The sequence below is a fragment of the Petaurus breviceps genome, unplaced genomic scaffold (genome assembly GCF_028583685.1).
Source record: "Petaurus breviceps papuanus isolate PSGF00001 unplaced genomic scaffold, PetGlider_PUasm1.0 208, whole genome shotgun sequence".
NCBI classification, from domain to species: domain Eukaryota; kingdom Metazoa; phylum Chordata; class Mammalia; order Diprotodontia; family Petauridae; genus Petaurus; species Petaurus breviceps.
This window is the reverse complement of record NW_027185852.1, coordinates 13,389,269-13,397,136: the sequence shown is the minus strand read 5'-3', so window position 1 is coordinate 13,397,136 and position 7,868 is coordinate 13,389,269.

Below are 7,868 nucleotides of genomic sequence, written 5' to 3'. Positions count from 1 at the left end.
GAGGCAGCACCCCAGCTCTGCCCAGTGGATGCCATAGGCAGACAGCACCTTTGGAGGCAGCACCCCAGCTCTGCCCAATGGACACCATAGACAGCAGCTTTAGAGGCAGCATCCCAGCTCTGCTGCTTCTTACCTGCGTGGCTCTGGCCATGGCCCTCGGTCTCCTCCTTTGTAGAGTGAGGGGCGCTCGGCTAGATGACCATGTTCCTATATAGATAAATCTTACGTGAGAGATTGTGCTTTGTGTCCATTTATGAAGAGGCAGGTAAAGGGCTGCCCTTGAAGTCTAGACGATCTGGATTCACATCTCTTCTCTGTCCCTTACTAGCTGAAAACGGGCACAACTATGGTCCTCTTTGTGGGTTTCAGCTCCTCACTTGTAAAATGAGGGGATGGGTCTTTGTGACCTCTAATAGTCCCCCTAGTCCTAAATCTATGGTTCTATATCCTGCCTCTGACCTTTATTAGTTAGGTGACCCTGAACAAGTCCCCTAAACCTCTCTCAGCCTCAGTTTCCTCATCTGTAAAGCAAGGGTGAGAATAGCACTGCATCATAGGATCGTTGTATGTCCAAGTGTCTTCACACTTGAAAGCATGACAGAAAGGCTAGTCATTTTTATTATTAACACATCTGTAAAATTGGGGATCATAATAGTACCTTCCTCATACAGTTGTCATAAGAATCAAGTGTGTTAATGTAGGTAAAGTTCCATGCCTGGCAAATAGTAAATGCTTAATAAATGTTTTCTATTGATCAATTGATTCAAGTTCCAGATTGTTGGCACCCTCTGTGGAAAGTTATCTTATTAGATGTGGCAGATTCAGAGGGTTCCATTGCCCTTACTTTCTTGGCCCATATTCCTAGCCCTCAACCGTGAGTGGAGAAGACCAGGGCAGGGCAAGACACAGCAGGGCAGAATAGGACAGGTCAGAGAAAGACCCAGGTAAAGGCAGAGCTGAGCAGAGTGGTCGGTCAAGGAATGGGAGAAGGTGCTTTCTCCACATTCACCACGAGGTGGCAGACATTAACCAGTATTCCATGGTCAAGCCAACCTGAGCTAAGTCTTTGGAAGGACTATTTGGAAGCACTGGTTGCCCCGGTACAAAGTGTTGTAGATGCTTAGTTTGGGGCAAGAAACTTGTTTCTGAGAGTTATTGTTTTCTTATTTACATGTTTTTAAAGGACATAAGATGAGGTCTGGTTGCCATCATTTTGACTGAGGGTTCCTGGGGTGGGCAAGGGATCCAGAGTGGTCTCTGCTGGTTTTGTGATGGTCATCGATGCACTTTCTTACTAGCTAGCTGTGTGATTCTGGACAAGTCTCCTCTTCTCCCTGGACCTGAACTCCTCATCAGGTCTGTAAAGTTCCTTCCAGCTCTAAATCCTATTTTCTGATTTCAGGGTATGGGGCCGAATTCTCAGAAGGCCACTGGGTGGCGCTGGACTTGGGTTAAAGAAAGCAATACTCAAATACTTCATTTGTGACCGTTGGCAGGTCATTGAATTGCTTTCAGTCTCAGTTTCCTCATTTATAAAACGAGGTATTTATATTACCTTCTTCCCAGGATGGTTGTGAAGATCAAATGAGATAATTTTTGTAAATTGCCTAACAAATGTTCAAAGCACTAATATAAATTCCAGCTATTATTATTATCATTACTATGAGATATTTAATTCTACCACACATCTAATGATCTCTAGGTGGCAAAGTGGACAGAACACTGGATTTAGAGTCAGGAAGACCTGAATTTGAATCCAGTTTTGGACACTGCATGAGCCTGGATCAATTACTTAAACCTTTCTCAGTCTCCATTTCCTTGTTTGTAAAATCTTGAATAATTATAGCACCTAGTTTCCTGGGGGGTTGTGAAGATCAAATGGGGTAACATCTATAAAGCACTTGGCAAAGCCCCAAACAAATTCTGGCTGTTATAGTTTATTCAGTGATGAAAGGGGATTTGTTCGAATTCAAGCGGTGGGAGGAGAGGTTGAAATATCGATGCTCTCACTTGGAGTCTCAGATCTGTCCCTTCAGATCTCAAACGAAGTGAAATTGCCTTTATTTTCAGATGAACAAATGGAGGCCAAATTGCCCAAGGTCTGATCTGTGGTGGTGTTGTTTGGCCTTTGTTTTTGAAGAGGATGGAAGGAGAGCTTGGGGCGATGTCTTTTTTTTTCTTCTAATTTTGTTTATTTTTAGTTTACGATATTCATTTCCACAAGATTTTGAGTTAAAATTTTTCTCCCTGTCTTTCCTCTACCCACCACCCCAGGACAGCAATCCCACTGAATACCACGCCCCACCCCCCCACCCCCAGTCTGCTCTCTCCTATATTTTTCCCCATCCCCCTCCAACTTTCCAGTAGGGTAAGATGGATCTCTATATCCCAGTGCCTGTATATCTTATTTCCCAGTGCATGTAAAAAAAATAATAATAATAATTTTTTGAAACATTTGATTTTAAAACTTTGAATTCCAGATTCTTTCCTTTCTTCCCTCGTCACCCACCCTTTTGGGAAGATAAGCAATTCAATATAGGTTGTACATGTGAAGTTATGCAAAACATTTCCATAGTGGATATATTGTGAAAGACTGACTATATTTCCCTCCATCTTATCCCGCCCCCCATTTGTTCTGTTTTCTACTTTGACTCTGTCCCTTTTCAAAAGTGTGTGCTTCTAACTACCCTCTCCCCCAATCTGCGCTCCCTTCTATCATTCCCCCTCTTATCCCCTTCCCTCCTACTTTCCTGTAGGGTAAGATACCCAATTTAGTGTATATGTTATTCCCTCCTTAAGCCCAATTCAATGAGAGTAAGGTTGACCCATTCCCTTTTGCCTTCTTGTTCTTCCCCTTCATTGTAAGTTTTCCCTTGCCTCTTTTATATGAGATAATTTACCCTATTCTGTCTCTTCCTATCTCCTCTCATTATATTCCTCTCTCACCTCCTAATTTTATTTTTTAGATATCATCCCTTCCTATTCAATTGATCCTGTGCCCTCTGTCTATGTATAGCTGTACATATATATGCACACACTCACATATGTATTCATATGCCCATATACCCTCATATATAGACATATATATGTATATACTTCCATATATACATTTATATTCCCTTCAACTATCCTCATACTGAGGAAAGTGTCATAAGTTATAATTATCATTTTTCCATGTAGGAATGTAAATAATTCAACTTTGATAAGTTCCTTATGATTTCTTTTCCCTGTTTACCTTCTCATGCTTCTCTTGCTTCTTGTATCTGAATGTCAAATTTTCTATTCAACTCTGGTTTTTTCAGCAAGAATGCTTGAAAGTCCTCTATTTCATTGAATGACCATATTTTCCTCTGAAACATGATACTCAGTTTTGCTGGATAGGTGATTCTTGGTTTTAATCCTAGCTCCTTTGACCTCCAGAATATCATATTCCAAGACCTTTGATCCCTTAATGTAGAAGCTGCTAGATCTTGTGTTTTCCTGATTGTGTTTCCACAATATTTAAATTGTTTCTTCTTGGCTGCTTGTAATATTTTCTCCTTGATCTGGGAACTCCAGAACCTGGCTATAATATTCCTGGGAGTTTTCTTTTTGGGATCTTTTCCAAGAGGTGATTGGTGGATTCTTTCAATCTCTATTTTGCCCTCTGGTTCTAAAATATCAGGGCAATTTTCCTTGAGAATTTCTTGAAGGGTGATTTCTAGGTTCTTTTTTTTTTTTTATTATGGCTTTCAGGTAGTCCAATAAATTTTAAATTATCTCTCCTGGATTGATTTTCCAGGTCAGTGGTTTTTCCAGTGAGATATTTCACATTGCCTTCTATTTTTTCATTTGTTTGGATCTGTTTAATAGTATCTTGATTTCTCATAAAGTCATTAGCTTCCATTTGCTCCAATCTAATTCTAAAGGGATTATTCTCTTCAGGGAGCTTTTGAGATTCTTTTTCCATCTGGCAAATTCGGCTTTGTAAGGCATTCTTCTCCTCATTGGCTTTTTGAGCCTCTTTTGCCATTTGAGTTAGTCTATTTGTTAAGGTGTTATTTTCTTCAGTAAGGTGGCTGACTCTCATTTCATAATTTTCTTGCATCATTCTCATTTCTCTTCCCAATTTTTCCTCCACTTCTCTTATTTGGTTTTCAAAATCCTCTAATGCCTGTAACCAGCTTGTATTTTTCTTGGAAGCTTTTGGTGCAGGAGTTCTGACATTGTTGTCTTCCTCCTGTTCCAAGTTTTGATCCTTTTTGTCCCCAAAAAAGGAATCTAAGGTTTGACTGCTGTGCTTGCTTTGCTTCCTTTGCTTGCTCATGTTGCCACTCAATTACTTGACTTTGAGCTTTTTGCTACAGTAGAACTCTGCTTCCAGAGAGGAGAGCTTTGTTCCAAATCACTGGAGTTTTCACAGCTGCCAGAGCTATTAGTTTGCTGCCCTCTCTGAAGCCTCCTCACACTCTGGCTCACTGGTCACACACCCCAGGACCTCCACCCAAGACAGCGATCCAGATCCAAGCAGGTTAAAGCACGAGCAATTACCCCTCTGAATGGTCGCTTGGTCCCTGTACAATCTGCAGGCCAGGGGCTCTGAAGCAGCCACAAGGTGGTGGTTGCATGGCCGGCCACAGCACCTCCGCAGTTTCTTGCCTTCTCTCCCCAGGAGCAGAGACCAGACAGCACTCTTGATCCCCCTGTTCCCACAGAGTCTACACTGACCTTTTACTTTGCCTTTGGCATTTATGGGTTGATAATTCTGGAAACCGCCACAGCTGCTGTTGATCCACTCTCCCAAAGTTATCTCTAGCCGCTACTGGTCGGGCCACCCAGAGGCTAAAACAGAAGGCTCATGTGGGGCTAGGCTCAACTCCCAGCACGCTGCAATGGACCCTTCCTGTCTGCCTCTCGGGCTGCCCTTCAGTGAGAGATTTGTTTCTCTCTGTCACTTTGTGGGTCCTGTAGCTTGAAAATTTGTTTAGAGTCATATTTTATAGGTATTTGAGGTGGTTATGGGGGGAGCTCACAGAGTTTTCCTGCTTCTACCAGGGTGATGTCTTGAATAGCTCTGTGATTTAGATTTGTGATACTGAGTTGCACAGTCATCAGCCTCACTCTCTCTTCCTAAGTCAACAAAGTCCAGTGGCAGGACAAATGTCAAGACAGCTGGTGACGGCCTGGGATGCAGTCCATGTCTGACCAAGCCTTCATGGCCATTGGAACAAATTATTGTCATCCATCCATTCCACTGGGGGAAGCCTTTACATGCTTGGGGTAGACAGCCCCCTAACTCACCCATGGCTTTGAGATCCATTGGTTACCCTCAACCTGGTTTAGCCCAGCTGCCAAGAAAGTTTACCAGAATGTGGCCTCTGCTCATGCTATAGCTTTTTTGGAGCCACAGGCGAGAGTTGGGTGGCCAATGGACACCAAAGGTCGATGAGAGGCCCTGAAAAGGGCTTAGCAGTCCTCCCACCAGAGGTGCTCATCCTTCCTGAACACCCCAAATACCCACATGTAGGTAGTAGGAGGCAGACACCCCATATGCCCACATGTAAATAGCAAGAGGCATAGGGACGTGTCAAAGGCAGATGATAATGCTTTCTCCCAGTTCACTTCCTAAGGGTGTAATTGCTCCTTTTCAGTCTTCTTTGTAAATTGAGAATCCCATCCCCCACTCCAGTAATGTAATGCCAAGGAAAGGCAACTTCCCAAGGTTCAGAATACCAGCATAGGTGCTCTCCATTTTATTCAGTGACAAACCAAGAACAGAGAAGATCAAAACATGACATCATTCCAAATACAGCATTTACTAAGTGTGATTCAATAATCTCCAAGAACTACCCCACCCCAGGACCTTCCAATCATTCAATCAATTACAAAGTCCCTGTTCTAAATACTACTCCACCCCTAGGCTGTACCTTCATTTAGTCCACCACAAAGCCCCTCTTCTCAAATGGAAATTAGTTTCCAAACATAAGTAAAGTACATTCATTTGTTCAACCATAGAACACAAAAAGGTCAAAAGTTCCCCACCCCTGGATCACAATTGAATCTACCCCAGAGTTACATCAAGTTTAAGCACAGCACTTAATACCCAAATGGAGGTCTTTTCTTCATCTTGACAGAGGCAGGTTCTCAGCAATCTTAGTTCCTGGGGAGACAAGGCTTAGCAAGGCCACAAGATACATTGCCAGTCCCTTCATTAATTCATCCTCTGTCTGTAGAACAGTCCTAGAACCCCTGAAAACATTAGCAAAACCCTCTCCTGGGATTTCTGTAAACATACAACAAGAAAATCCTTCTTAAGGGCTTCTGAACCAACAGAAAGGTTCCCAGACCCCTGCAACAACAGCACTGCCCTTCACCAGTGGACAGTATTCACTCTGTCTGCAGGACAGTCTCCAGACCCCTGCAACAACAGCACTGTCCTTCACCAGTGGACAGTATTCACTCTCTGTCTGCAGGACAGTCTCAGGATCTCTTAGCCAGCAGCCAGGTTCCAGGACTTCTTCAACAGCAGGAATGTCTTTCACCAGTGGACAAATCTGGCAAAACAACATCAAAACAGACAGACAAAGTACCAGCAAAACAGCCATGTCTCCTCAGTCCTTGGCAGCTCAGGGGGCAGGTCTCAAAAGTCCAGGGCAATTCAAAGTGGCCCCCAGCAATCCTTTCATTCTCTCTCTCTGCCTCCATGAGGTGCTGCTTCCAAAAAGTTCTTCTGCCTCTCTCTTGTGTCTCTCCAAATCTATGTCACCAGCTCCTCCCAGTTCAGGACTTTCTTTTCACATTAACAAGTCCATCCCACAGGTGGGATTAACAAGCTCTGGGTTTTAACACAATCAATTTGAAAACCAAGCCAATACAGGGGAATCTTTATATTCCATTACTATCACAACACCTCACACTAGGTGCCCTCTCCCGAGGCTCTGTCCAGGACCTGATCTCTCTCTGTCTTCTCCATTGATGTCACAGTTGGATTACTTTATTCAGTTCTGGATGCCACATTTTAGGAAATATTTCCATAAACTGGAATCTATCTTGTTTACAGCAATCAGGACAATGAAGGCCCTTGAGTTCATGCCATATGATGATTGGTCAAAGGAACTACCAGGCACATAACAAACACCTGTGTTTGGGGCACCCTGGCATAGAAAGAACACTGGGAAACTGGAGAGATTCCAAAGGATGGAAATCAGGATAGTGCAGGGTCTTGAGTACATGTTCATGTGGTGAGTGAACTGGAAACAGTCACAGAATGTCTGCCCAACTCGGGGACTGCATCAAGCTGAGCATACTGCATGGATTCCTAAGGGCAAGCTCTTTGGGAATCCCTCATTACCATTACATCACTGTGTGAGGATCAGTTGAACTGGGACATTCAGTCAGAGAAGAGACGACTCAGAGGGTATGTGATGGCTGTCCTCAAGTATCTGAAGAGCTGTCATAGGAAGGGAAGATTGGACTCGATCTTCTTGGTCCCAGAGGTCACAACCAGCAGCAAAGTAAAGAGGCAAATTTGGGCTTCATCAGCAGGACCTCTCTTACCTTAGAACTGTCCCAAAGTTGAGTGGGCTACCCCCCAGATGGTAAGATTGCCATCCCTACCCACACAGAAAAACTAGCTGTGTAATCTTGGGCAAGTTACTTAGCCCCAACTGCCCTCCAAAAAGGCAAAAGGAAAAAAAGATTGCTATCCCTAGAGACCTTCAAAAAGACTTGGATGACCCCTGTCGTATCCATTATATGGGAGGTTCTCATTAAGGTTCAAATTGGGCTGATTGGTCTCTGACATTCTCCAATTCTGTTCTCTTAACTATACTGGGGGAAAGCGGGGTTTGGGAGCCATCTTCTCTCAATAATAAAATAGCCAGAAGCAA